This window comes from Loxodonta africana, chromosome X, assembly GCF_030014295.1.
Source record: "Loxodonta africana isolate mLoxAfr1 chromosome X, mLoxAfr1.hap2, whole genome shotgun sequence".
NCBI lineage: Eukaryota > Metazoa > Chordata > Mammalia > Proboscidea > Elephantidae > Loxodonta > Loxodonta africana.
The window spans coordinates 25,663,068-25,690,956 of record NC_087369.1 but is presented as its reverse complement, the minus strand read 5'-3'; the positions used below and the strand labels follow the sequence as shown (position 1 = coordinate 25,690,956).

General features: G+C 41.0%; 1 protein-coding gene and 1 long non-coding RNA gene across 2 annotated transcripts in view; one reads left to right on the top strand and one right to left on the bottom strand.

Annotated features, from left to right (window-relative positions):
* ACOT9 (acyl-CoA thioesterase 9) overlaps window positions 1-27,889 on the top strand; it is a 74,644-nt gene that overhangs the window by 6,723 nt on the left and 40,032 nt on the right. The window lies entirely within an intron of this gene.
* Window positions 18,238-23,195, bottom strand: LOC135228884 (uncharacterized). Its single transcript, XR_010319744.1, has 2 exons — window positions 22,914-23,195; window positions 18,238-22,698 (listed from the first exon to the last, which is right to left on the bottom strand). It is a non-coding gene; the product is annotated as an uncharacterized LOC135228884 (long non-coding RNA).

Below are 27,889 nucleotides of genomic sequence, written 5' to 3'. Positions count from 1 at the left end.
TAGTCAGCCCTGACTCATGGCAACATTATGTCTAACAGAACGAAGCATTGCCTGGTCCTGTGCCATCTTCATGGTCATTGGTATGTTTGAGTCCGTATTTTCTCCCTCCATCCACCTGTATGGTTCTCCTGTGGCTGGGATTGCCGATCGGAGTATGCCACCCTCTGCTCAAAATTGTGACCCAAGCCAGGCCAATCAGAGTCCTCACTGGCACCAAGAAAGTCCTTTCCTTCCTGCTGGCAAATCTGCTGGAAGATGAGAGGGTCTGAGAGAATGAATATGACCTGCCATAGAAGACTGACCACATTTGAGTTTCTGGCACTGCATAGCCACAGTTGTGATGGCTTTTATCTTTCCAGCCACCACTGTTGCCTACTTTTGACCATCTCACCGTCCCCCAACAATCACCACACCACACACTCATCAGGAAAAAGGGAGCTAGATGGTCAAAGTCTCACCACTCACCACGGAAAGAAGTGGAGATAAGAAGCTCCTTGGCTAGAGAGGGAAGTTGGGGTAGTAAATGGATGTTTGGAAGCATTCAGAAATAGGGGTGATTATGCTGTATTCCTTTCTGTTTGGACATGTCCAGCTTTGCTCATTTCTGACCCTCACTACAAGAAATGTCTATAACAAGTGAAAGAATGAAAAGCTGTTCTGGTAGGCAGAGGCAGAAACATTCCCCACTTATAAGGAGGTACCTCAGACAGCCCTTACCTATTTATGAGATGAAACCTATTTGCCATCCTAGCCTAAATGTATCCCAGGCTGCATTCCACAGGACTTTTATCCAGGCTCATAAAAAGTTAGGGCCAACAGGGACCATAGAGACCATTCACTGGGGGAAACTGAAGTTTAAGAGATATGAGCATGTCTTTTTTTTTTTTTCCTGTCTTATACTCTTTGTAAGAAGACCAGAGTCTTAGTTAGCTAGTGCTGTTGTAACAGAAATACCACAAGTGGGTGGCTTTAACAAACAGAAATTTATTCTCTCACATTTTAGGAGGCTAGACGTCCAAATTCAGGGTGCCAGCTCCAGAGGGAGGCTTTCCCTCTCTACCGGCTCTGGAGGAAGGTCCTTGTCTTCAATCTTCCCCTGGTCAAGGAGCTTCTTAGTGCAGGGACCCTGGGTCCAAAGGATGCATGCTCCTGGCTCTACTTTCTTGGTAGTATGAGGTCTCCATGTCTCTCTGCTTCCTTTTCTCTTTTATATCTCAAAAGAGATTGACTTAAGATACAACCCAGTCTTGTAGATTGTGTCCTGCCTCATTAACATAACTGCCATTAATCTCATCTCATCGACATTATAGAGGCAGGATTTACAACATATAGGAAAATCACATCAGGTGAAAAAATGGTGGACAATCACACAATACTGGGAATCATGGACTAGCCAAGTTGAAACACATTTTTTGGGGGGATACAATTCAATTCATAACATTCTACCCTTTGGCCCCCCAAAATTCATGTCCTTGCCACATGTAAAAAACATTCATTCTATCGTATCATAGCAAAAATCTTAAATTAACTCCCAAGTCCAAATTGCAGAAATTCCTCTTCATTTTTGAAATCCAGAATATAAGTTATCTGCTTCCAAATACAATGGTGGAACAGGTACAAGGTAGACATTTGCATTGAAAATGGGAGAAATTGGAGGGAAAGAAGGGATAACAGGCACCCAGCAAGTCGGCAGAACACATTACGTTAGTCCTCAAGGCTTGAAAATAATCCTCTGTTCCCTGAGAGCATTTAGACAATGACCTTGCCCTCCAGGCTCTAGGTATTGGCCACACTCTCCGGATTCTGAGTAGAGACCCCTCAACCCAGGGCTTCAGCTCTGCCTTCCAGGCCCACTGGAATAGCAACTTGGAGACCCCAGAGGTCGTGGCCGTACTGTTTGAGACTGAGGCAGCTTTGCTGCTTGTGTTCCTTATCTCTTCAGCTTCTGCTTCTTGGTTCCTTGGCCTCTTCAGCTTCTGCCCGTGTCTGTCCTGCTGAAGCAAGTGTTCAAAGCTCTTTAGCTTCATCTATAGGTGCCCGTAGGCACCCTGCTCTGCCAAAAGGCACTCAGCTCTCTTGTTCCGTGGGTCAGCTCCAGCACTGTCTTGTGCTGGTCTCCTTGTTCTGCTGCTGCCGTTTCTCTGCTGCTCTTCTTGCCATCTGTGCTGTCTCCAATGTAACAGCTCTCTTCATTTCTTCCTGAGTCCTCACCAGAATTGTCTTCAATGTCTATAGTTCCACCAATCGTCTCTTCAAGATAATCTAAGCTTTTACTATTAGGCACTTTAAAGCTCTTCCAGCCTCTATCTATTCACAGTTTTAAAACCACTTCCACGTTTTAGGTATCTGTCAGAGCAGCACCCCACTCTCTTGGTACCAAATTCTGTCTTAGTTATCTAGTGCTGCTGTAACAGAAGTACCACAAGTGGATGGCTTTAACAAACAGAAATTTATTTTCTCACCGTTTAGGAGGCAAGAAGTCCAAATTCAGGGTGCCAGCTCCAGGGGAAGGGTTTCCCTCTCTGTTGGCTCTGGAGGAAGGTCCTGGTCATCAGTCTTCCCCTGGTCAAGGAGCTTCTCTGTGCAGGGACCCTGCGTCCAAAGGAGGCATGCTCCTGGCTCTACTTTCTTGGTGGTATGAGGTCCCCATACCTCTCTGCTTTCTTTTATGTCTCAAAAGAGATTGATGTAAGATACAACCTAATCTTGTAGATTGAGTCCTGCCTCATTAACATAACTGCTGCTAACCCTACCTCATTAACATCATGGAAGTAGGATTTACAACACATGGGAAAATCACATCAGATGACAAAATGGTGGACAGTCACACAACACTGGGAATCATGGACTAGCCAAGTTGACACATTTTTGGGGGGAACCTCATACTATAAAATGGTGGACAATCACACAATTCTGAGAATCATGGCCCAGCCAAGTTCGCAGATATTTTGGGGAGACACAATTCAATCCATGACAGAAGGGATCCAGGCTCCTGGAGAAAGGACAGGGACAGTCAGAACTGAGGGGCAGATACACAGTATGTAACCCACTCAGTGTGACCTTCTGTCCTAGGTAGCCCTCCATTTCCCCCTCCAGAAGCCATGTCCATAGAAGACTGTGGAGGTTCAGGGATCAAGGCTTTAACTCCTCAAAAATACATAGGCAAACAAATGTACTGTCAACCATCCTTAGGCATCCTAAAGTATCAACTCTTTGAATCTGGGGATGGAGGTTACTCAGTGAGAACATCATAGAAAATAATTGCCTATTAGTGCACAGAGTATAAGACACCCCCTCTTTTCCCTATGGCCCCTGGGTATGTGCAATGGATTTTAAAGTTCCAAACCCAGGTTGCCAGTCTTTTGTACCATTCATAACCTGGCAATTAAATGTTAACAGGAATCTGGGAAAACAGAGGATACTTCAAAGAAGGAAATGTCAGGGATTAAACTCCATGCAAGCTGCCTCTGTTTGGCCTGAGGAACAAGGAACAGACCTGTGTTCTGGCTCTGGTTTGAGTGAATGTTTGGCCTAGTCTGTTAAAAAAAAAAGAGACCACATATTACCCAAGAACTCATTCTGGGGGTGAAGTATACGGGCATGTGTCATTCTTTTTTGCGGGGGGTGATATAGGTAGGAGGAAGGTGAAAGAAGACCAAAGGTATGTTTGGGGACCCAGAACCCTAGGATTAAGAGAATTAGAATGTGTGTTAGGGTCATCCATATACTTTCACATTTCCATTTCAGAGCTTCAGGGAAAACTGGGAATGAAAGCAGCTATTTAAATAAAGCTGGCCTAGATGAATTTTTTTTTTTTGGATGAATATAATCTGGAAGAACAAGGGGTTTTCCTCAAAGCCCCCCAGCCTCTATTGTTGAGATTTTTGTCATCATGGAGGCAGAGAATGTTAGTGATTCTCTAGTCCAAATTCCTCATCTAATAGCTAAGAAAACTGAAGCCCAGAGAGTGTAAAGTACTTGGCCAAGGTCACACAGCTAGAAAGTGGCAGAGTCAGAAATACAACTGAAGTCTCTTGGCTTTCAGTCAAGAGATCTTTTTACTATATCACTCTGCAATAGTGGCCCTCATACGTCTTCTGGCAAAAATGGTTATTCTGAACCTGAAATAACAACAGACATTGTTTCAAGTACTGTCTTAAAGCTGGAGTTCAAGCAAAAAACTAAGCAATCAAAACATTTGGTCCACTTCTCATAAGTTTAATGAGCAAATGCTTTGTTTTGATTGCAACAGGGCATGCTTGCTCTTGAGAGTCCCCGTCTTCCCAGCTGCTTCTTCCTATGCTTTCCTTCTCTGGGGTGTTTTTTTTTTTTTTTTAACCCCTCCCCTCCCGTCCCAAGAATGGGACTGATAATCAGGACTAGCAGTATAGGTCAGGAATACCTACAGCCAGAAAAAAAAAGTAAAAATAGCCTGCTTGCAGGGAGATTCCTGCTACCCTACGAGGCTCCATGAAGCTTCTCCCATCCAGATTCCTTCACAGAAGAATTCCAGAGTCCATGGGACTTTCTGCTCATGGGAGGTTCCTCTCTGAACACCCAGCCAGTGAATCTGGAGCATCACAGTATCATTCTTTCTGAACTGAGAGCTGTCCCAATGCTTTGAAAGTGGTCCACAGCTTTTCGTTTATGTTTTCGCCTTGTAGATAGAATACACACTCGTAATCTGGCAGGGAGAGCACATTTTCCTATCCAAGCAAGTGACTAACAGAAGGCCCACCTGTTGGCATGAGGTCAAAGGGTAGTTGACTCAGTAAGTATGTTTTGGAAGGCAGAGCTGAGTGCACTGGTATGTCAGAAAAAGCTGGGCTTTTGGAGGTCAGACAGACCAAGATGCAAATCCCAGTGCTGCCAGTTATCGGCTGTATGATTTTGGATGAGGTCCTTGAATCTCAGTATGTTCCTTTGTAAAATGGAGTTAACAATAATAGTTTTCTTCTCATACTGTGGCAAATATTAAATGATGCTGTAAAGCCCTTCTGTTTACTGCTTAGTAGGCACCCTCTAAGTGTTTGTTCCTTTCTATCTACCTGGTAATACAAGGATTACAACTATTTTTGGATTAAGAAGAGTAATAGTGAATGGCTCAGTGGGGAGAGAGAAGGATTGTTCCTAAACATGTTTTGTCCTGCCCATACTAAAAAAATGGCTTATTCTCTTATTCGTTGACCTTTGTCATGAAGCATTGATCTTCCTCAGGAATAATAAATGTGCAGTGATTCTTGCTAATATTTGCCAACCAGTGAGGCTCGCTCCAGTGGTCACAGGATCAGGAGTCATCCCAGAGGCTGGATAATCAGTATCATAATCCCTGTTGCACTTTGCCTGGAGTGTTTTATCTGCCTGACCAGACATCACATGAACAAGGTCCAATCCAGAATACATCACCTAAGATAAATTATTTACAACTCTGTCTCACTTTTGAAGTGGACCTGGTCTATGAGCTGATTAACTAGTAACTATAATCCACACTTGGAGGTTTTATTTTTTTAAAGAAGCAAGCTGGGGAAAAGATGAAAGTAGGAGAAAATGCTGAAAAGACCATGATGCAGAACTTATTAATTCATGTATTAATTTTTTCTTTCTCCTTTCTACAGATATTTTATAGCTATACCAGATAGGGGAAAATTATGTGGTGATAGTGCTTAGAATCTGGGCAGAACAGCAGACAGAAAAATTTCCCAAGCTAGGTTTCTTTCGGTATCTAGTCACTGAAGTCATTAAAGAGCTGTGAATAGTGGTTGAGTACCCTTCATTTGGCTTTAGCAATATATATGAATGAAACACAGTTCACAATTTTGTAATTCTCTTGTTCAGCTTTTAGAATGTTCCAAATTTCGTTGAAAACTATAAACCAACATATCTGTGTTGGTTAATTTTATGGGTCAGCTTGGCTAGGCTATGGCAAATCTGCTGCAAAAGACCTCTTTCAAGTGTTTAAAAGCAAAGATGTCACTTTAAGGACTAAGGTATGCCTGACACAAGCCATGGTGTTTTCAGTCACCTCATATGCATGTGAAACCTGGACAGTAAATAAAGAAGACTGAAGAAGAATTGATGCCTTTGAATTATGGTATTGGCAAAGAATACTGAATATACCACGGACTGCCAAAAGAACAGACAAATCTGTCTTGGAAGAAGTACAGCCGGAATGCTCCTCAGAAGCAAGGATGACAAGACTTTGTCTCATGTACTTTGGACGTCTTATCAGGAGCAACCAGTCCCTGGAGAAGGACATCATGCTTCGTAGAGTAGAGGGTCAGTGAAAAAGAGGAAGACCCTCAAGGAGATGGATTGACACAGGGGCTGCAACAGTGGGCTCAAGCATAACGATTGTGAGGATGGTGCAGGACTGGGCAGTGTTTCATTCTGTTGTACATGGGGTTGCTATGAGTCAGAACCAACTTGACGGCACCTAACAACAACAACAACTTGGTTCCCAGTGGTTTAGCCAAACACTAGACTAGTTGCTCTTTTATAATGTAATTTGATGCAATGTAATCACTTTCCATATCGTATCTAATTAATGTAATCAATCAATCCGTTTAAAGAGGTATTCCTTATGGTATGGTCTGCCTCCAGATTATAAATAGATATTTTGGCAGAACTCTTTGTCTCTCTCTGCTCTGCTGCAGTCTTCTGTCACCAGATCTATGGATCTTGGGATACAAGCCTGCAGAAGTCTCCAGTCTGCCTCCTGATTTATGAATTTTGGATGTGCCAGCCCCCCCAAGCCAATCACGTGAGCCAATCCCTTGAAGTAAATCTATGTAAATATACATAGATCTCACTGGTTCTGTTTCTCTTGAGAACCCAAAGTTAGACAATATCCAAGAATCCAAATGAACTGCAAGCAGCATAAACACAAAGAAAACCACACAAGGTACTGCAGAATCAAATTTTTGAAAAACAATGATAAAGAGAAAAATCTTAAATATGAGACTTTTCACTGGTTTCTCATCAGAAACAATGTCGGCCAGGAGACAGTGGAATGACATATGTAAAGCACTGAAAAAAAAATATTGTCAACCTAGAATTTTATATCTAGTGAAAATGTCCATTAAAAATGAAGACAGTTCAGATAAAGGAAAGCCAAAGAATACATCACTAGTAGGCCTGTACCACAGGGAATGCTAAAGGAAGTTCTTCAGCCTAGAGGAAAATAATATCAGATGAAAACTTGAATCTACACAAAGGAATAAAGAGTGTCAGAACTGGTAAATATGTGGGTACATATAAAAGATACTGTTCTTGTTTTTAATGTCTTTAAAAGATAATTGACTGTTTAAAGTAAAAATAATAATAATGTATTATGGAATTTGTAACATTTTAGAAGTAAAATATATGACCATAACAGAACAAAGGACAGGGTGTAGAAAGTGAAAGAATGGCATGGAAGTAGACTGTTGGAAGGTTCTCACGTTGTATGTGAAGCTGTGTAACATTTAAAAGTAGACTGATGAGGATGCATGTTGTAAAGTTTAGAGCAACCACTAAACAAAACAAAAAGAGGTATAGATAATAGGCCAATAGAGGAGTTTAAATCGATTCATAAAAAATAATCCAGGAGAAGCCAGAAAAACAGGATAAAAGGAACAAAGAACAGACAGGACAAACAGAAGTGTAGGACTACTGTTGTTACTGATATACTTGTTGTTGTTAGGTGCTGTCGAGTCGGTTCTGACTCATAGCCACCCTATGAACAACAGAACGAAATGCTACACGGTCCTGAGCCATCCTTATAGTCGTTGTTATGCTTGAGCTCATTGTTGCAGCCACTGTGTCAGTCCACCTCGTTGAGGGTCTTCCTCTTTTCTGCTGACCCTGTACTTTCCCGAGCATGATGTCCTTTTCCAGGGACTGATCCCTCCTGACAACATGTCCAAAGTATGTAAGACACAGTCTCACCATCCTTGCTTCTAAGGAGCATTCTGTTTGTACTTCTTCTAAGACAGATTTGTTCGTTCTTTTGGCAGTCCATGGTATGTTCAATATTCTTTGCCAACACCACAATTCAAAGGCATCAGTTCTTCTTCGGTTTTCCTTATTCATTGTCCAGCTTTCACATACATATGATGCAATTGAAACTACCATGGCTTGGGTCAGGTGCACCTTAGTCTTCAAGGTGACATCTTTGCTCTTCAACATTTTAAAGAGGTCCTTTGCAGCAGATTTACCCAATGCAATATGTCGTTTGATTTCTTGACTGCTGCTTCCATGGCTGTTGATTGTGGATCCAAGTAAAATGAAATCTTTGACAACTTCAATCTTTTCTCCGTTTATCATGATGTTGCTCATTGGTTCAGTTGTGAAGATTTTTGTTTTCTTTATGTTGAGGTGCAATCTATACTGAAGGCTGTGGTCTTTGATCTTCATTAGTAAGTGCTTCAAGTCCTCTTCACTTTCAGCAAGCAAGGTTGTGTCATCTGCATAACGCAGGTTGTTAATGAGTCTTCCTCCAATCCTGATGCCCCGTTCTTCTTCATATAGTCCAGTTTCTCGGATTATTTGCTCAGCATACAGATTGAATAGGTATAGTGAATGGATACAATCCTGATGCACACCTTTCCTGACTTTAAACCGATCAGCATCCCCTTGTTCTGTTCGAACAACTGCTTCTTAATCTATGTAAAGGTTCCTCATGAGCACAATTAAGTGTTCTGGAATTCCCGTTCTTCGCAGTGTTATCCACAATTTGTTATGATCCACGCAGTCTAATGCCTTTGCATAGTCAATAAAACACAGGTAAACATCTTACTGGTATGCTTTGCTTTCAGCCAGAATCCATCTGACATCAGCAATGATATCCCCGGCTCCATGTCCTCTTCTGAAACCAGCCTGAATTTCTGACAGTTCCCTGTGGATATACTGCTGTAGCCATTTTTGAATGATCTTCAGCAAAATTTTCCTTGCGTGTGATATTAATGATATTGTTCTGTAATTTCCACAATTGGTTGGATCACCTTTCTTGGGAATAGGCATAAATATGGATCTCTTCCAGTCAGTTAGCCAGGAAGCTGTCTTCCATATTTTTTGCCATAGACAAGTGAGCACCTCCAGTGCTGCATCCCGTTGTTGAAACGTCTCAGTTGATATTCCATCAATTCCTGGAGCCTTGTTTTTCGTCAGTGCCTTCAGAGCAGCTTGGACTTCTTCCTTCAGTACCATCGGTTCCTGATCACATGCTACCTCTTGAAATGGTTGAACATCAACTAATTCTTTTTTTGTATAATGACCCTGTGTATTCCTTCCATCTTCTTTTGTTGCTTCCTGCATCGTTTAATGTTTTCCCCATAGAACCCTTCACTATTGCAACTCGAGGCTTGAATTTTTTCTTCAGTTCTTTCACCTTGAGAAACACCGAGCGTGTTCTTCCCTTTTGGTTTTCCATCTCCAGCTCTTTGCACATGTCATTATAATACTTTACTTTGTCTTCTCAAGCTGCCCTTTGAAATCTTGAGTAGTTTTACTTCATTATTTCTTCCTTTTCCTTTAGCTGCTCAACATTTGTGAGCAAGTTTCAGAGTCTCCTCTGACGTCCATCTTGGTCTTTTCTTTCTTTCTTATCTTTTCAATGACCTCTTGCTTTCTTCATGTATGATGTCTTTAATGTCATTCTCCAACTCCTCTGGTCTTCGGTCACCAGTTAATACATCTATTATTCAGATTTATGCACCAATCACTAAGGCCAAGGATGAAGAAACAGAAGATTTTTATCAGCTGCTGCAGTCTGAAATTGATTGAACTTGCAATCAGGATCCATTGATAATTACTGGCGATTGGAATGTGAAAGTTGGAAACAAAGAAGAAGGATTGGTAGTTGGAAAATATGGCTTTGGTGATAGAAACAATGCCGGACATTGAACAATAGTATTTTGCAAGACCAACAACTTCTTCATTGCAAATACCTTCTTTCACCAACATAAACGGCGACTTACACATGGACCTTGACAGATGGAACACATAGAAATCAAATTGACTACATCTGTAGAACGAGACAATGGAAAAGCTCAATATCATCAGTCAGAACAAGGCCAGGTGTCGACTGTGGAACAGACCATCAATTGCTCACATGCAAGTTCAAGCTGAAACTGAAGAAACTCAGAGCAAGTCCATGAGAGCCAAAATATGACCTTGAATATATCCCACCTGAATTTAGAGACCATCTCAAGAATAGGTTTGATGCCTTGAACACTAATGACCAAAGACCAGACGAGTTGTGGAATAGCTTCAACGACATCATACATGAAGAAAGCAGGAGGTCATTGAAAAGACACGAAAGAAAGAAAAGACCAAGACGGATGTCAGAGGAGACTCTGAAACTTGCTGGTGAACGTCGAGTGGTTAAAGCAAAAGGAAGACTGATGTACTTATCAGGTAAGAAATCACCAAGAGAAAAATGTAAGACATTTTGTACTTACCTTTCAAAATTGGAATGAGATAAAGAATTAGTACATGTGATAACTGGACTCCCACAAATGGAATTCTGTAGCTTTTGTTACGGATATCAGTTACATTGTGATTCATACTGCATTGAAACCAGTTCTGTTTATCATGATAAAAGAGATGATTTTAGGAATGGTGGTTGAGAAGTGCCTGCCAGCTGGCACAACTTGGAAAGATTTGAAAGAGATAACAAATCAGGCAAAGGAGGAGTGCTGGGAAAGGAGACTTCGGTGCTGTCACAGTTGGAGTCTTTGCATGATTTGGGTAGTGGAATTGGAAATGAGTGAAATTAGGGTGACCTGTGCAACTTAAGGAGCCCTGGTGGTGCAGTGGTTAAGAACTTGGCTGCTAACCAAAAGGTCGACAGTTCAAACCCTATGGGGCAGTTCAACTCTATCCTATAGGGTTGTTGTGAGTCAGAATCAACTTGACTGTGATGGGTTTTGGTTTTTGCTTTTGGTGCAAGTTAAACTTTAAAACCAATATTAAATGTGTCAAATAGAGATGTTGAAAATGTATCCTAGGTCAGTTACTATTTGACTGTAACCTGACTGAATACCTAAAGAAAGAAGGCATATCTCATAAGGAGCTTGATCTATCACTTAGGACTGCCTTTGACTACAACTGACAGAATACCCTACTTACATTAGGTAAAGCTATGAAAAAAAATTTTTTTTTAACTCAAGAAGAAGCTGGGAGGTAGCCAGTTACAGCAATTAATCATGTTATCAAGGACCTGGACTTGTTAAACCCTTCCACTCTGCCAGCCATCTACATACAACTCATCTCATGAATTTAAGAGGACTGTTACAGCCCCAAGCATCATGTTCTCACTCAGGCATCCCAAGCAGGGAGGAAAGGCCAGGAGCAAGAATCTTTCTCCTGACGAGGCTGTCTTTTTATCTGGGAAGCTGAATCTTTCTCAGAATATCCCAGAAGCCTTCTCTTTATGTCTCACCAGGCAGAATGGGATAATATGGCTATGGCTGCAAGGAGGCTGGGAAAATGAGTATCCGGCAAAGGGGAACAGAGATGCCATGTTTGGCCAAGACTAATTACGATTCCTTGTTTGAGGTTGGGCACATTGCTGCCCAAAACAAAATTGGGGTTCTATTAGCAAGAAATTAGAAGGGAATGGTTATAGGGTAGTCAACTAAAGATACCTACTAGGGCAAGTCATGGAAGCATAGAAAAAGAAGAATATCAGAGGCCAAAATTGGCACTGCCCAATCCAGTACTGTACTGGAGCAAGAATAACCTGATGTGAGAACTTCAATAGTTGAATCTTGAAATGATGTCATGGATTGAATCGTGTCCCCCAAAAATGTGTTATCAACTTGGTTAGGCCATGATTCCTAGTATTGTGTGGTTGTCCTCCATTTTCTGATTGTAATTTTATGCTAAAGAGGATTAGGGTGGGATTGTAACACCCTTTCTAAGGTCACATCCCTGATCCAATGTAAAGGGAGTTTCCCTGGAGTGTGGCCTGTGCCACCTTTTGTCTTAAAAGAGATGAAAGGAAAGCAAGCAGAGAGTGGGGATCTCATACCACCAAGGAAGCAGTGCTGGGAGCAGAGTGTGTCCTTTGGATCCAGGGTTCTTGTGCAGAGAAGCTTCTAGTCCAGGGGAAGATTGACGACAAGAACTTACCTCCAGAGCCAACAGAGAGAAAGCCTTCCCCTGGATCTGATGCCCTGAAGTTGGGCTTGTAGCCTACTAGAGTGTGAAAGAATAAACTACTCTTTGTTGAAGCCATCCACTTGCGGTATTTCTGTTAGAGGAATATTAGGTGACTAAGACAGATGAGTTTATCTATTTTGTCGAGATGAGTGCATCAGTCTCTTTACTATTCATTTAGCAGTTTAAAAAAATTTTTATCAGGTGCTGTTATCATCTCTGAAATTACATCAGTGGAAAATCAGACAAAAAATCTTTCCCTCATGGCACTTACATTCTAGTGAATGTGTCTTAGCTAAATGCAACTGATTCTTTGTTCATCAATTAATCTTCTGATTATAATTGAGTTTCTCATGGCCTCCAAGCAGTCCCACCTCTCATTATGAATTAAGTTAATATCCTGATTTCATATATCAGTCTCTTGGTTCATGTGAGTCTCCCTAGAGACATAGATCCACCTTTAGTGAAATGACAAATCAAGTTTCTGACTTGCATAACTGAGGGCCAGCATCTGAACCGTGGTGAATTCAACAGGGCAGTTCAACCCTCTGAACCATCATGAGAAACAGAGTCACGAAGCTTTCTTCAGTTAATAACCCCATAGTACATCTGAACCTTTTCCCTATTTGCAATGTTTACCCTTTATATATATGTGTATATATGTGCGGAGCCCTGGTGGCACAGTGGTTGGGAACTTGGCTGCTAACCAAAAGATTGGCAGTTCAAATCCACCAGCTGCTCCTTGGAAACCCTGTGGGGCAGTTCTCTTCTGTCCTAGAGGGTTGCTATGAGTTGGAACTGACTGGAGGCACTTAATAAGAACAACAACATGTATATACATATACACACACAGAACATAAGAAGGAAATATTAAATTCTAAGCATTTGAAATCTTTCTGAGAAAGGACCTTGAAACACTGTGATTTGTATATTATGAACTAATTGGATTAAAAATGATTCCTCAAAGGATTCAAGGTTAAAAAAAAACTTTCTTTTGATGGACTTTTGGATTGTTTCCTTTTTTAAATTACCATTTCAAACAATGCTGTTATGCACATTCTTGTATATGTATGTGTGTTTTATAGGGCATTTACCTAGGACTGGAATGCTGGTTCGAAGGGGATGTATGCCATGTTCAACTATGAGATAGTGCCAAATCCCTCTCCAAAGTGATTATACCATCTTACTATTTCTATTAGTAATGAATAAGAATTCTTGGTGCTCAGTGTCCTCACCAACACTTGGTTTTTGCTTATCTGATAGGTATGGAATAGTATCTTACTGTGATTTGAATTTCATTAATGTGATGTTGATACCCTCATATGTTTATTGACCATTCATTTTTCTTCTGTAAATTGCCAGTCCCTGACTTCTGTCCATTTTTTTTTTATAAATTGTGCTTAAGGTGTAAGTTTACAGCTCAAGTTAATTTCTCATACAAAAATTTATATACATATTGTTATGTGACCCTAGTTGCGATCCCTATAATGTGACAGCACATTCCCACTTCCCACCCCATGTTTCCTGTGTCCATTCAACCAGCTCCTATCACTTTCTGCCTTCTCATCCCACCTCCAGACTGGAGCTGTCCATTTAGTCTCCTGTTTTTTATCTATTTGAACTAAGAAGCATACTCTTCATGAGTATTATTTTGTGTTTTATAGTCTAGTCTAATCTTTGTCTGAAGAGTTGGCTTCAGGAATGGTTTTAGTTCTGGGTTAACAGAGTCCGAGGGCCATGTCTTTGGGGTTTCCTCTAGTCTTAGTCAGACCATTAAGTCTGGACTTTTTACATGAATTTGAGTTCTGCATCCCACTTTTCTCTGCTCCGTCAGGGACTCTCTGCTTTGTTCCCTGTCAGGGTGCTCATTGGTGGTAGGTGGGTACCATCTAGTTCTGGTCTCAGGCTGATGGAGTCTGGTTTATGTGGCCCTTTTGTCTCTTGGCTAACATTTTCCTTGGGTCTTTGGTGTTCTTCATTCTCCTTTGCTCTAGACTTCTGCCCAGTTTTTGTTGGTTTGTTTCTTATTCATTTACAGTGGCCCTTTTATGTAATTCATGATTCTGATCTCCCTTCTCCTTTTTTTTAAAATTAATTTTTATTGTGCTTTAAGTAGAAGTTTACAAATCAGGTCAGCCTCTCATAGAAGAATTTACATACACCTTGCCATATACTCCTAATTGATCTCCTTCCAATGAGACAGCACAGTTCTTCCCTCCACTCTCTGTCCTTGTGTCCATTCAGGTAGCTCCTGGCCCCCTCTGCCCTTTCATCCCCAATTCAAGGCAACAGGTGCCAACATAGTCTTATGTGTCCACTTGATCCCAGAAGCTTGTTCTTCACCAGTATCATTTTCCATCACCTATTCCAGTCCAATCCCTTTCTGAAGAGTTAGCTTTGGGAATGGTTCCTGTCCTGGGCTAACAGAAGGTCTGGGGACTGTGGCCTCCGGGGTCCCTCCAGTCCAAGTCTGACCATTAACTCTGGTCTTTTTATGAGAATTTGGGGTCTGCATCCCACTGCTCTCCTGCTCTCTCAGAGTTTCTCTGTTGAGTTCCCTCTCAGGGCAGTCATTGGTTGTGGCCGGGCACCATCTAGTTCTTCTGATCTCAGGCTGATGTAGTCTCTGGTTCATGTAGTCTTTTCTGTCTCTTAGGCTCATAATTATCTCGTCTGTGGTGTTCTTCATTCTTCCTTGCCCCAGGTGGGTTGAGACCAGTTGATGCATCTTAGATGGCTGCTTGCTAGCATTTAAGACCCCAGACTCCACTCTCCAAAGTGAGAGGCAGAATGTTTTCTTAATAGATTTTATTATGCCAATTGACTTAGATATCCCCTGAAACCATGGTCCTCAAACCCCTTCCCTGCTACGCTGGCCTTTGAAGCATTCAGTTTATTCAGGAAACATCTTTGCTTTTGGTTTAGTCCATTTGTGTTGACCTCTCCTGTATTGTGTATTGTCTTTCCCTTTACCTAAAATAAAACTTATCTACTATTTAATTAGTGAATACCCCTGTCCCTCCCTCCCTCCCTCCCCCCTCTTGTAACCATCAGAGAATATTTTCTTCTCTGTTTAAACTGTTTCTCCAGTTCTTATAATAGTGGTCTTATACAATATTTGGCATTTTGTGATTGACTAATTTCACTTGGCATAATGTCTTCCAGGTTTCTCCCATGTTATGAAATGTTTCATGGATTCAACATTGTTCTTTATCGATGCGTAGTATTCCATTGTGTGAATGTACCATAGTTTATTTATCCATTCATCTTTGGATGGGCACCTTGGTTGCTTCCAACTTTTTGCTATTGTAAATAGTTCTGCAGTAAGCACGGGTGGGCATATATCTGTTTGTGTAAAGGCTCTTACTTCTCTAGGATATATTCCAAGGAGTGGGATTGCTGGATCGTATGGTAGTTCTATTTCTAGTTTTTTAAGGAAGCACCAAATTGATTTCCAAAGTGGTTGTACCATTTTACATTCCCACCAGCAGTGTATAAGTGTTCCAGTCTCTCCACAGCCTCTCCAACATTTATTATTTTGTGTTTTTTGGATTAATGCAAGCCTTGTTGGAGTGAGATGAAATCTCATGGTAGTTTTGATTTGCATTTCTCTAATGGCTAATGATCGTGAGCATTTCCTCATGTATCTGTTAGCGGCCTAAATGTCTTCTTTAGTGAAATGCCTGTTCATATCCTTTGCCTGTTTTTTAATTGGGTTATTTGTCTTTTTGTGGTTGAGTTTTAGCAGAATCATGTAGATTTTAGAGATCAGGTGCTGATTGGAAATGTCATAGCTAAAAAGTTTTTCCTAGTCTACAGGTAGTCATTTTACTCTTTTGGTGAAGTCTTTGGATGAGCATAGGTGTTTTATTTTTAGGAGCTCCCAGTTACCTGGTTTCTCTTCGGCATTTTTAGTAATGTTTTGTATTCTGTTTATGCCAGGTATTAGGGCTTCTAACGTTGTCCCTATTTTTTCTTCCGTGATCTTTATCATTTTAGACTTTACATTTAGGGCTTTGATCCATTTTGAGCTCGTTTTTGTGCGTGGTGTGAGGTATGGGTCTTGTTTCATTTTTTTGCAGATGGTTATCCAGTTATACCAGCACCATTTGTTAAAAAGACTGTCTTTACAATTAACTGACTTTGGGCCTTTGTCAAATATCAGCTGCTCATATGTGGATGAATTTATGTCTGGATTCTCAATTTTGGTCCATTGGTCTGTGTGTCTGTTGTTGTACCAGTACCAGGCTGTTTTGACTACTGTGGTGGTATAACAGGTTCTAAAATCAGGTAAAGTAAGGCCTCCCACTTTGTTCTTCTTTTTCAGTAATGCTTTACTTATCCAGGGCCTCTTTCCCTTCCATATGAAGTTGGTGATTTGTTTCTCCATCTCATTAAAAAATGTCGTTGGAATTTGGATTGGAATTGCATTTTATCTATAGATGGCTTTTGGTAGAATAGACATTTTTACAATGTTAAGTCGTCCTATCCATGAGCAAGGTATGTTTTTCCACTTATGTAGGTCTCTTTTGGTTTCTTGCGGTAGTGCCTTGCAGTTTTCTTTATATAGGTCTTTTACGTCTCTGGTAAGATTTATTCCTAAGTATTTTATCTTCTTGGGGGCTACTGTAAATGGCATTGATTTGGTGATTTCCTCTTCATGTTCTTTTTGTTGGTGTAGAGGAATCCAACTGATTTTTGTATGTTTATCTTGTATCCTGATACTCTGCTGAGCTCTTCTATTAGTTTCAGTAGTTTTCTGGAGAATTCTTTAGGGTTTTCTGTATATAAGATCGTGTCGTCTGCAAATAGAGGTACTTTGGCTTCTTCATTACCAATCTGGATGCCCTTTATTTCTTTATCTAGCCTAATTGCTCTGGCTAGGTCCCTCCTCCTTTTTTAAAATTATTTTCCTTGCACACATATGCTAAATCTGTGGCTTAGATTTTTTTCTTCGTCAGTGTCTTCGATCATGCAGAAGTTTTCCAATTTAAAGTAATCAAATTCATCAGTCTGTTTGTAACTATGTATTAGGTATAAACAAGTTCAGAATTTTTATATTTTTATGGTGAATTTTTCCTTTTATCATTATTAACATTTTATCATGTTTCTACCTCTTTATCCTTATAGTGGTTTTTTAAAGTCCTTTTTAATGAAATGAATATAGCTAATACAGCCATATTTTTATAAGTATCTGATACATCTTTTTTCCTAATCTTTATTTTCAACCTTACATTGTCCTTATGTCAGGGCAGGGCAGTAGGAATGGTCAGCCCTGGTTGCAGGCAATAAGGCGGTGCATTGACAGCTGTTTTTCATTTTTACTGTGCACAGGCAAGTCTAAGCAATGTTAAATCCGTTGCTGTCGAGTAGATTATGACTCACAGCGACCCTATAGGACAGACTAAAACTGCCCCATAGGGTTTCCAAGGAGTGACTGGTGAATTCAAACAGCTGACCTTTTGGTTCGCAGCCATAACTCTTAACCACTGCACCTCCAGGGCTCCAAGCAATGTTAGTGATAAAATATTCTTCGATCTAATGTGCGCACCGAGTGACATCTCTACTCATTTTTAAAAAATACAAGAAGTATCTATACTCACTCTTTAAAAAATCACACTTTTCTTTTATTGCTTTCCAGTAATTTAGTTCTCCTTTGTTTTCAAATATAAGCCCTGGTGGTGCAGTGGTTATGTGCTTGGCTACTAACTGAAAAGTCAGCAGTTTGAATCTTCCAGCTATTCCAAGGGAGAATGTGGCAGTCTGCTTCCATGAAGATTTACAGCCTTGGAAATACTATGGGGCAGTTCTGCTTTGTCATAGGGGTGCTATGAGCTGGAATTGACTTGATTGCAATGGGTTTGGTTTTTGGTTATTTTTGTTTTCACATGCCCCAAATGACGTACCTTTTTTTTAGTCGTCACTCGTTTAAATTTACTCACCTGTTTATGAAATTTTTTTCTACTCTTGCTTTTCGTATATCATTCTTTTCTTTTTGGTTCATTTTCCTTCCATCTGGATTGCATCCTTTAGTAGGTTTTTCGCAAAGGATTTGTTGTAGCAAACTCTTAGTTTCTGTTTTTCTGTAAATGTCTATTTTATGCTTACTCTTGCTTTTTTTTTTTTTTCTTGCATGATTGCATTTAGTTTAATAGCTGTTTCCTCTTAGTACTTTGAGTTTTACTTTTGTCTGACTTCTTTTGTTGGTTGAGAGGTTATCTTTTCTCCTTTAGATGTCCTGCCTTGCAGTGTCTGCTTTAGCTCTCTTGGGGCCCTGCTGCCTTGAAGATAAGAAACCATGGGAAGAGAAGGACCACATGAAGAGAGAGGACTAAAATTTGTGCGAGGCACAGGCTTATGAGTACATATCTCAGGGGAGTTCTTCCCCTAGCTTTTTAGTTAAAAAAAAAACTCAAATTTACAGAAAAGTTTGAAGGTTAGATTCACAAATTGTTTAATGTTTTCCCAGTTTCTTTCTACTCTTTCTCTTTCCATATGCATATATATGTATAATATTTATATAGTTTTCAGAAGGAACCCCTGTGGGCACAGTGGTTAAGCACTTGGCTGTTAACCTAAAGGTCGGTGGTTCAAACCCACCAGATGGTCTGTAGAAGAAAGATGTGGAAGTCTGGTTCTGTAAGGATTACAGCCTTGGAAACCCGGGGCAGTTCTACTCTGTAGTGTAGGGTCGCTATGAGTTGGAATTGACTGTATTTATTTTTGTTTGTTTGGTTTTTTTTTTTTGGTTGTATGCTTTTCATCCCCATTTGAAAATAAGTTGTAGACATCATTATATTTCTTCTCTTAATATTTCAGCATACATTGCCTAAGAATGACAGTCTCCTACCAACCATACTAATATCCTAGCAACTGAGAAATTAATAGTTCCATAATATCCAATATGCAGTCTGTGTTTAAATATCCTTTGGGTTATTGTTCTCTGAAATGCATTTTATGGTCATTTTTTAAAATACAGGATTTGATTACAGTTGTGCATTATGTTTGGTTATGTCTCTCTAGTCTTTTTTAATCTAGAACAGTCCTCTCCACCTAGTCATTTTTTGTTTTTCATGACATTGACTTTTTTGAAAGTCCAGATCAGCTGCCTTACAGAACGTTCTACATCTGAATGTGCTTGATTGTTTCCTCATGGTGTTTTTACTTTTTTCCTTATTCTCCAGGGAGACTATATTTCCTACCCAGAACCCAGGCCAAGACAAACAAGGTTCTTGTAATTTCCTTAGGTTGGTGCAGATTAAAAGAAATTCATCTTTCCACTGTGGCCACTGTGTGTGTGTGTGTGTGTGTTTGGTGTCCATGGCCTTATCTTTTGCCCCATATGGGTATTAATTAAATCCCTAGTCTCTAGATTAACACTGTTCAATAGAGCTTTTTATGATGATGGAAAGGTTTGTATCTATCTGCACTGCCCAATACGGTGGGTAATTAGTCACATGCGGCTACTGTGCACTTAAAATGTGGCTAGTGCAACTTGAGACTATGTTGACATTTCCTCCCTGGAGGGGAGATGAGATGGTAGAGGGGGTTAGAAGCTGGTGAAATGGACACGAAAAGAGAGAATGGAGGGAGGGAGCAGGCTGTCTCACTAGGGGGAGAGCAATTGGGAGTATGTAGCAAGGTGTATGTAAGTTTTTGTGTGAGAGACTGACTTGATTTGTAAACTTTCACTTAAAGCACAGTAAAAATTAAAAAAAAATGTGGCTAATGCAACCGAGGAACTGAATTTTAAATTTTATTTTAATTAATTTAAATTTAAATAGCCACATGTGGCTAATGACTACCATACTGGCTAGCATAGCTCTAGGTTATTTGAGACTGATAACCCCCTGAATCTCCCTTCTCCTCTAGCCCTAGCATCAGCTCACATGCTTACTACCCTGGTTTTGAATTTCATCCTTGCTTCTGTCCCCTCATCATGCATTGTTTCCATGGTGAACAGGACCAAGGGATGGGTAAGGATGATACATATGTAAGGATCTGGCCAATAAAATGGACACATTCAGATCCACTTGAAAGGACCCAATGAAACAGCAATGAGAAGTTCTTAATCTATTTTTGCCAAAACATGGGAGAAAGAAGTAGAAATAGAATTACCTTATTTATTGGATTGAGATAGAAAAGAATCCTAGGTTAGGAAAATTAATATGTAGACATAGAGTTCTGAAATGACAGTTTTCAAGATATTTTGTTTACGATGTATTGGGGAGCCATTTGATGATAACCCATCAATTAAGCTAGAGCCATTTATCATTATTTCATAATCTACTAACCCAAAAACCGAGAAAAAATAAATATAAAATACATTTGGCCATATGGGGAAACAAACCGAAAAGGGGGAAATAATTGTTGAAGACCTGGAAAATGCTGAATATGTACATGAGAGGGGAACTTGAGGATTAAAATTTAAGGTCCCATAATTATTTAGGTTTCTAGATAGTTTCTCACTTCCCATTTTGGTTCCCTTGACTCAGTTACTTCTGGCAGCGATTGCTGTTATAGATGACTGGGATCGTGAGCCGACTTTCCCCAGATGTCCTTCGTCAGTTTTTCTGGGCAAGCCTAGAGTGGAAGACTGCGCCCTCTGGTGGCGAAGGATACAACTTACTGCACATTTGGTAATACCTATTTGGGAAATGCAACCATTTGGGAAAAATCAGACTTGTGGTAGGCCATGCTTGGGTAATTAAAATGCAACCATTTGGGAAAAATCAGACTTGTGGTAGGCCATGCTTGGGTAATTAAAATAGAGTCCCCCTACTTCTTATGACTATATGTATTTACATTGATAGTCCTCAGTGGACTTGGTTCACTGGCCAAGCTTGGGACTCTTGGAGTCCTGTTCATTGCAGGTTTCATTGCAGTGCCCTGCATTGTTTTAAAAGACAGTGGGGTACCTCTTTGGACCGTTCCTTTCTGGTGGAAAAGACTACAGTTTCACACTGATAAAGTAATTCTGTATGTAATTCAATTAAACCAACTAATGCTACTGTCACTGCCTTGTGTAAAGGCCACTGCATTCAAGAATGCGGAAAGTCTAACTAGTGGCATAAATGGTGTCGTTTAGAAGGAGTATATGGGGTTCCAGTTTGAATTCACAAAGGCCAGGAATATCCACTCTGGACCTAGTGAGCTGACTTTGTAGTTTCTCTTAACTCAGCTTGTAGATTTCCTTAGTCTGAATCCAATTAAAGGAACTTAAGCTTTTTTTTTTTTGTGCATCAGGTGAAACTTTTCAGAGCAGATTAGATTCCTATCCGATTGTACATAAAGTATTTCATGGCCTTAGCGTCATTCCCCACAATGTGTCAGCACTCTCCCAGTTTCCACCCTAGATTCCCCATTTCTTTTCATCTTGATTTTCTACCCCTTCCTGCCTTCTCATTTTTGCTTTTGGGCAAATATTGCCTTTTGATCTCTCATAATTGATTGTTTTAAGGAGCACGTTCATCTCAGGTGTTATTGTTTATTTTATGGGCTCGTCTGTTTGGCTGGAAGGTGGTCTCCAGGAACAGCTTTAGTTCAGGTCAGAAGGGTATCTTAGGGACAGGGTCTCAGAGATCCTCCATTCTCTGTCACACCAGTAAGTCTGGTCTTGTTTGTGACTTTCATCTTTTATTCTACATTTTACTCCTGCTCTGTATGGGACCCTCTTGTAATCCCAGTAACAGCAGTAGGTAGTAGTAGCCAGGCACCATCTAGTTCTTCTGGTCTTGGGGTCGTGTAGGCTGTGGTTCATGTGGTCCATTAGTCCTTTGAACTCGTTGCTCCCTTGAGTCTTTGGTTTTTCTCACTCTGCTTTGCTCCAGACTGGAAGAGACCAATAGCTGTATCTCAGATGGCCGCTCATAAGCTTTTAAGATCCTAGACACTATTCACCAAAGTAGGATGTAGAGCATTGTCTTTAAGAACTATGTTGTGCCATTTCATGTAGATTAAAGGGATTTAATCTTATTTATTACCCCCCCCCCCAAAAAAAAAGAGTTTAGCAAGTTGGAAAGAAACAGGCTGGTGACTAATTTGAGATTACCGAATGGTGATCTCTTGTCTTGAGTGGCGTCTGGGGTCTTAAACGCTAGCAAGCAGCTGTCTAAGATGCATCAATTGGTCTCATCCCATCTGGATCAAAGGAGAATGAGGAACACCAAGGACACAAGGTGATTACGAGCCCAAGAGACAGAAAGGGCCACGTGAACCAGAGACTACATCATCCTAAGACCAGAAGAACTAGATGGTGCCCGGCTACAACTGATGACTGCCCTGACAGGGAACACAACAGAGAACTCCTGAGGGAGCAGGAGAGCTGTGCGATGCAGACCCCAAATTCTCATAAGACCAGACTTAATGGTCTGACTGAGACTGGAAGGACCCCGGTGGTCCTGGCCCCCAGACCTTTTGTTGGCCCAGTCAGGAACCATTCCCAAAGCCAACTCTTCAGACATGGACTGGACTGGACAATGGGTTGGAGAGGGATGCTGGTGAGGAGTGAGCTTCTTGGATCAGGTGGACACTTGAGACTATGTTGGCATCTCTTGCCTGGAGGGGAGATGAGAGGGTAGAGGGGGTTAGAAGCTGGCGAAAAGGACACGAAAAGGCAGAGTAGAGGGAGAGAGCGGGCTGTCTCATTAGAGGGAGAGTAATTGGGAGTGTGTAGCAAGGTGTATATGGGTTTTTGTGTGAGAGACTGACTTGATTCGTAAACTTTCACTGAAAGCACAATAAAAATTACCAAAAAAAATAGAACTACTTACAGAGGTGTGGTCAGGGCTGAGGGAACAAAGAAGTGATGATGAGGCACAAAGAAACTTCAACAGCAGGAAGCCATTACCAACCGTAAGTGTGAAGAGACAAGAGGAAGAAACTGTATGTTACCAGAGGCCAGCAGGAGCTGGAATAATGGAGGTGGGGTGGATTGGCAGCAGCTTAGATTGGGAAGACTGGAGCTACTATTTTAGGTTTATATTTGAAATGGCAGTTGGGGGGTGTGTGTGTGTGTGTATTTGCATATTTATATTTATAGAATTTTTTTGGTGGGTGTGGTAAGCAGAATAACATTGCCTTAGTCATCTAGTGCTGCTGTAACAGAAATACTACAAGTGTATGGCTTTAACAAAGAGAAATTTATTTTCTCACAGTCTAGTAACTAGAAGTCCAGATTCAGGGCATCAGCTCTAGGGGAAGGCTTTCTCTGTTGGCTCTGGAGGAAGGTCTTTGTCATCAATCTTCCCCTGGACTAGGAGCTTCTCCATGCCAGAACCCTGGGTTCAAAAGATGCGCTTTGCTCCCGGCACTGCTTTCTTCGTGGTGTGAGGTCCCTCTGTCTCTTCGCTCGCTTCTTTTTTTGTATCTCAAGAGATTGCCTCAAGACACAATCCAATCTTGAAGATTGAGCCCTGCCTCACTAACACAACTGCTGTCCATCCTCCCTCAGTAACATCATAGAGGCAGGATTTACAACATATAGGAAAATCACACAATACCAGGAATCTTGGCCCAGCCAAATTGATATACACACTTTTTGGGGGACATAATTCCGTCCATGAAAAGTGGTTTCTTAAAAATGTCCCCATCCTAATTTCCAGAACCTGTGAATATCTTAGTTTACATGGCAAAGGAGAATAGTGGTTGAAGATGGAATTAAGGTTGCTAATCAACTGACCTTGAAATAGATTATTGTGGATTATTTGGGTGAGGCCAATGTAATCACAAGGGTCCTTAAAAGTGGGAGAGTCAGAGAGTCACAGAAAGATGTGACTGCAGAAGAAAGGCACAGAGAGGTGCAGCCTAGCCAGCTTTGAAGATGGTGTAAGGGGGCCATGAGCCAAGGGATCTGGGTGGCCACTAGAAGCTAGAAAGAACAAGGAAATGGATTCTCCCCTAGAGCCTCTAGAAAAGATTGCAGTCCTCCTGATGCCTTGGTTTTTAACCCAGTAAAACCCCCACGTGTCTGTCAGTTTGTCGTACTGTGGGGGCTTGTGTGTTGCTGTGGTGCTGGAAGCTATGCCACCGGTATTCAGATACCAGCAGGGTCACCCATGGAGGACAGGTTTCAGCTGAGCTTCCAGACTAAGACAGACTAGGAAGAAGGACCCGGCAGTCTACTTCTGAAAAGCATTAGCCAGTGAAAACCTCATGAATAGCAGCGGAACATTGTCTGATATAGTGCTGGAAGATGAGCCCCCCAGGTTCGAAGACACTCAAAAGATGACTGGGGAAGAGCTGCCTCCTCAAAGTAGAGTTGACCTTAATGACGTGGATGGAGTAAAGCTTTCTGGACCTTCATTTGCTGATGTGGCACTATTCGAAATGAGAAGAAACAGCTGCAAACATCCATTAATAATCAGAACCTGGAATGTACGAAGTATGAATCTAGGAAAATTGGAAATCATCCAAAATGAAATGGAACACATAAACATTGATATCCTAGGGATTAGTGAGCTGAAATGGACTGGTATTGGCCATTTAAATCAGAGAATCATATAGTTTACTATGCCGGGAATGACAATTTGAAGAGGAATGGTGTTGCATTCATCATCAAAAAGAACATTTCAAGATCTATCCTGAAGTACAACGCTGTCAGTGATAGGATAATATCCATACGCCTACAAGGAAGACCAGTTAATACGACTATTATTCAAATTTACACACGAACCACTAGGGCCAAAGATGAAGAAACAGAAGATTTTTATCAGCTGTTGCAGTCTGAAATTGATCAAACATGCAATCAAGATGCATTGATAATTACTGGCGATTGGAATGTTAAAGTTGGAAACAGAGAAGAAGGATCGGCAGTTGGAAAATATGTCCTTGGTGATAGAAACAATGCCGGAGATCGAATGATATAATTTTGCAAGACCAACGACTCTTCATTGCAAGTACCTTCTTTCACCAACATAAACAGCGACTATACACATGGACCTCACCAGATGGAACACACAGAAATCAAATTGACTGCATCTGTGGAAAGAGATGATGGAAAAGCTCAATATCATCAGTCAGAACAAGGCCAGGGGCTGACTGTGAAACAGACCATCAATTGCTCATATGCAAGTTCAAGCTGAAACTGAAGAAAATCAGAGCAAGTCCACAAGAGCCAAAATATGACCTTGAGTATATCCCACCTGAATTTAGAGAGCATCTCAAGAATAGATTTGACACATTGAAAAGTAGTGACCGCAGACCAGACGAGTTGTGGAATGACATCAAGGACATCATCCATGAAGAAAGGAAGAAGTCACTGAAAAGACAGGAAAGAAAGAAAAGACCAAGATGGATATTAGAGGAGACTCTGAAACTTGCTCTTGAGCGTCGAGCAGCTAAAGCAAGAATTGATGAAGTAAAAGAACTGAACAGAAGATTTCAAGGGCATCTCAAGAAGACAAAATAAAGTATTATAATGACATGTGCAAAGAGCTGGAGATGGAAAACCAAAAGGGAAGAACACGCTCGGCATTTCTCAAGCTGAAAGTACTGAAGAAAAAATTCAAGCCTCGAGTTGCAATAGTGAAGGATTCCATGGGGAAAATATTAAACGATGCAGGAAGCATCAAAAGAAGATGGAAGGAATACACAGAGTCGTTATACCAAGAAGAATTAGTCAATATTCAACCATTTCAAGAGGTGGTATATGATCAGGAACTGATGGTACTGAAGGAAGAAGTCCAAGCTGCTCTGAAGGCATTGGCGAAAAACAAGGCTCCAGGAATTGATGGAATATCAATTGAGATGTTTCAACAAACAGATGCGGCTCTGGAGGTGCTCACTCGTCTATGCCAAGAAATATGGAAGACAGCTTCCTGGCCAACTGACTGGAAGAGATCCATATTTATGCCTATTCCCAAGAAAGGTAATCCAGCCAATTGTGGAAATTATAGAACAATATCATTAATATCACATGCAAGGAAAATTTTGCTGAAGATCATTCAAAAACGGCTGCAGCAGTATATCGACAGGGAACTCCCAGAAATTTAGGCCAGTTTCAGAAGAAGACATGGAACCAGGGATATCATTTCTGATGTCAGATGGATCCTGGCTGAAAGCAGAGAATACCATTTGGATGTTTACCTGTGTTTTATTGACTATGCAAAGGCATTGGACTGTGTGGATCATAACAAACTATGGATAACACTGTGAAGAATGGGAATTCCAGAACAGTTCATTGTACTCATGAGGAACCTTTACATAGATCAAGAGGCAGTTGTTCAGACAGAACAGGGGGATACTGATTGCTTTAAAGTCAGGAAAGGTATGCGTCAGGGTTGTATGCTTTCACCATACCTATTTAATCTGTATGCTGAACAAATAATCCGAGAAGCTGTACTATATGAAGAAGAACAGGGCATCAGGATTGGAGGAAGACTCATTAACAACCTGCATTATGCAGATGACACCACCTTGCTTGCTGAAAGTGAAGAGGACTTGAAGCACTTACTAATGAAGACCAAAGACCACAGCCTTCAGTATGGAAAAAAAAAAAGAAAACAAAAATCCTTACAACTGGACCAATGAGGAACATCATGATAAACGGAGAAAAGATTGAAGTTGTCAAGGATTTCATCTTACTTGGATCCACAATCAACAGCCATGGAAGCAGCAGTCAAGAAATCAAAAGATGCATTGCATTGGGCAAATCTGCAAAGGACCTCTTTAAAGTGTTGAAGAGCAAAGATGTCACCCTGAAGACTAAGGTGCACCTGATCCAAGCCATGGTATTTTCAATCACATCATATGTATGTGAAAGCTGGACAGTGAATAAGGAAGACCAAAGAAGAGTTGACGCCTTTGACTTGTGCTGACGAAGAATATTGAATATACCATGGACTGCCAAAAGAACGAACAAATCTGTCTTGGAAGAAGTGTGGCCAGAATGTTCCTTAGAGGCAAGGATGGCGAGACTGAGTCTTACATACTTCAGACGTTGTCAGGAGGGATCAGTCCCTGGAGAAGGACATCATGCTTGGCAGAGTACAGGGTCAGCGGAAAAGAGGAAGACCCTCAACGAGGTGGATTGACACAGTGGCTACAACAATGAGCTCAAGCATAACGACGATTGTAAGGATGGCGCAGGACCGGGCAGTGTTTCGTTCTGTTGTGCATAGGGTCGCTATGAGTCAGAACAGACTTGACGGCACCTAACAAGAACAACAATAAAAATCCGTGTGTCTGGGATTGAATTTTGTCCTCCCCCCCGCCCCCCGCAAAAATATTTGTCAGCTTGGCTAGTCCGTGATTCCCGGTATTGTGATTGTCCACCATTTTGTCATCTGATGTGATTTTCCTATGTGTTGTAAATCCTCTCTCTGATGTTAATGAGATGGGATTATTGGCAGTTATGTAAACTCAATCTACAAGATTAATCTACAGATTAAGCCAATCTCTTTTGAAATATAATAGAAATGAGCAGAGAGACAGAGGGACGTCATACCACCAAGAAAGCAGCACTGGGAGCAGAACGTGTCCTTTGGACCTGGGGTTCCTGTGCAGAGAAGCTCCTAGACCAAGGGAAGATTGATGACAAGGACCTTCCTCCAGAGCTGGCAGAGAAAGCCTTCCCCTGGAGCTGGTGCTCTGAATTCAGACTTCTAGCCTACTTAACTGTGAGAGAATTAACTTCTCTGTGTTAAAGCCATCCATTTGTGGTATTTCTGTTATGGCAGCACTAGATAACAAAGATACCATGTGAGACTTCTGACCTACAGAAGTGTAAGATAATAAATTTTTGTTGTTT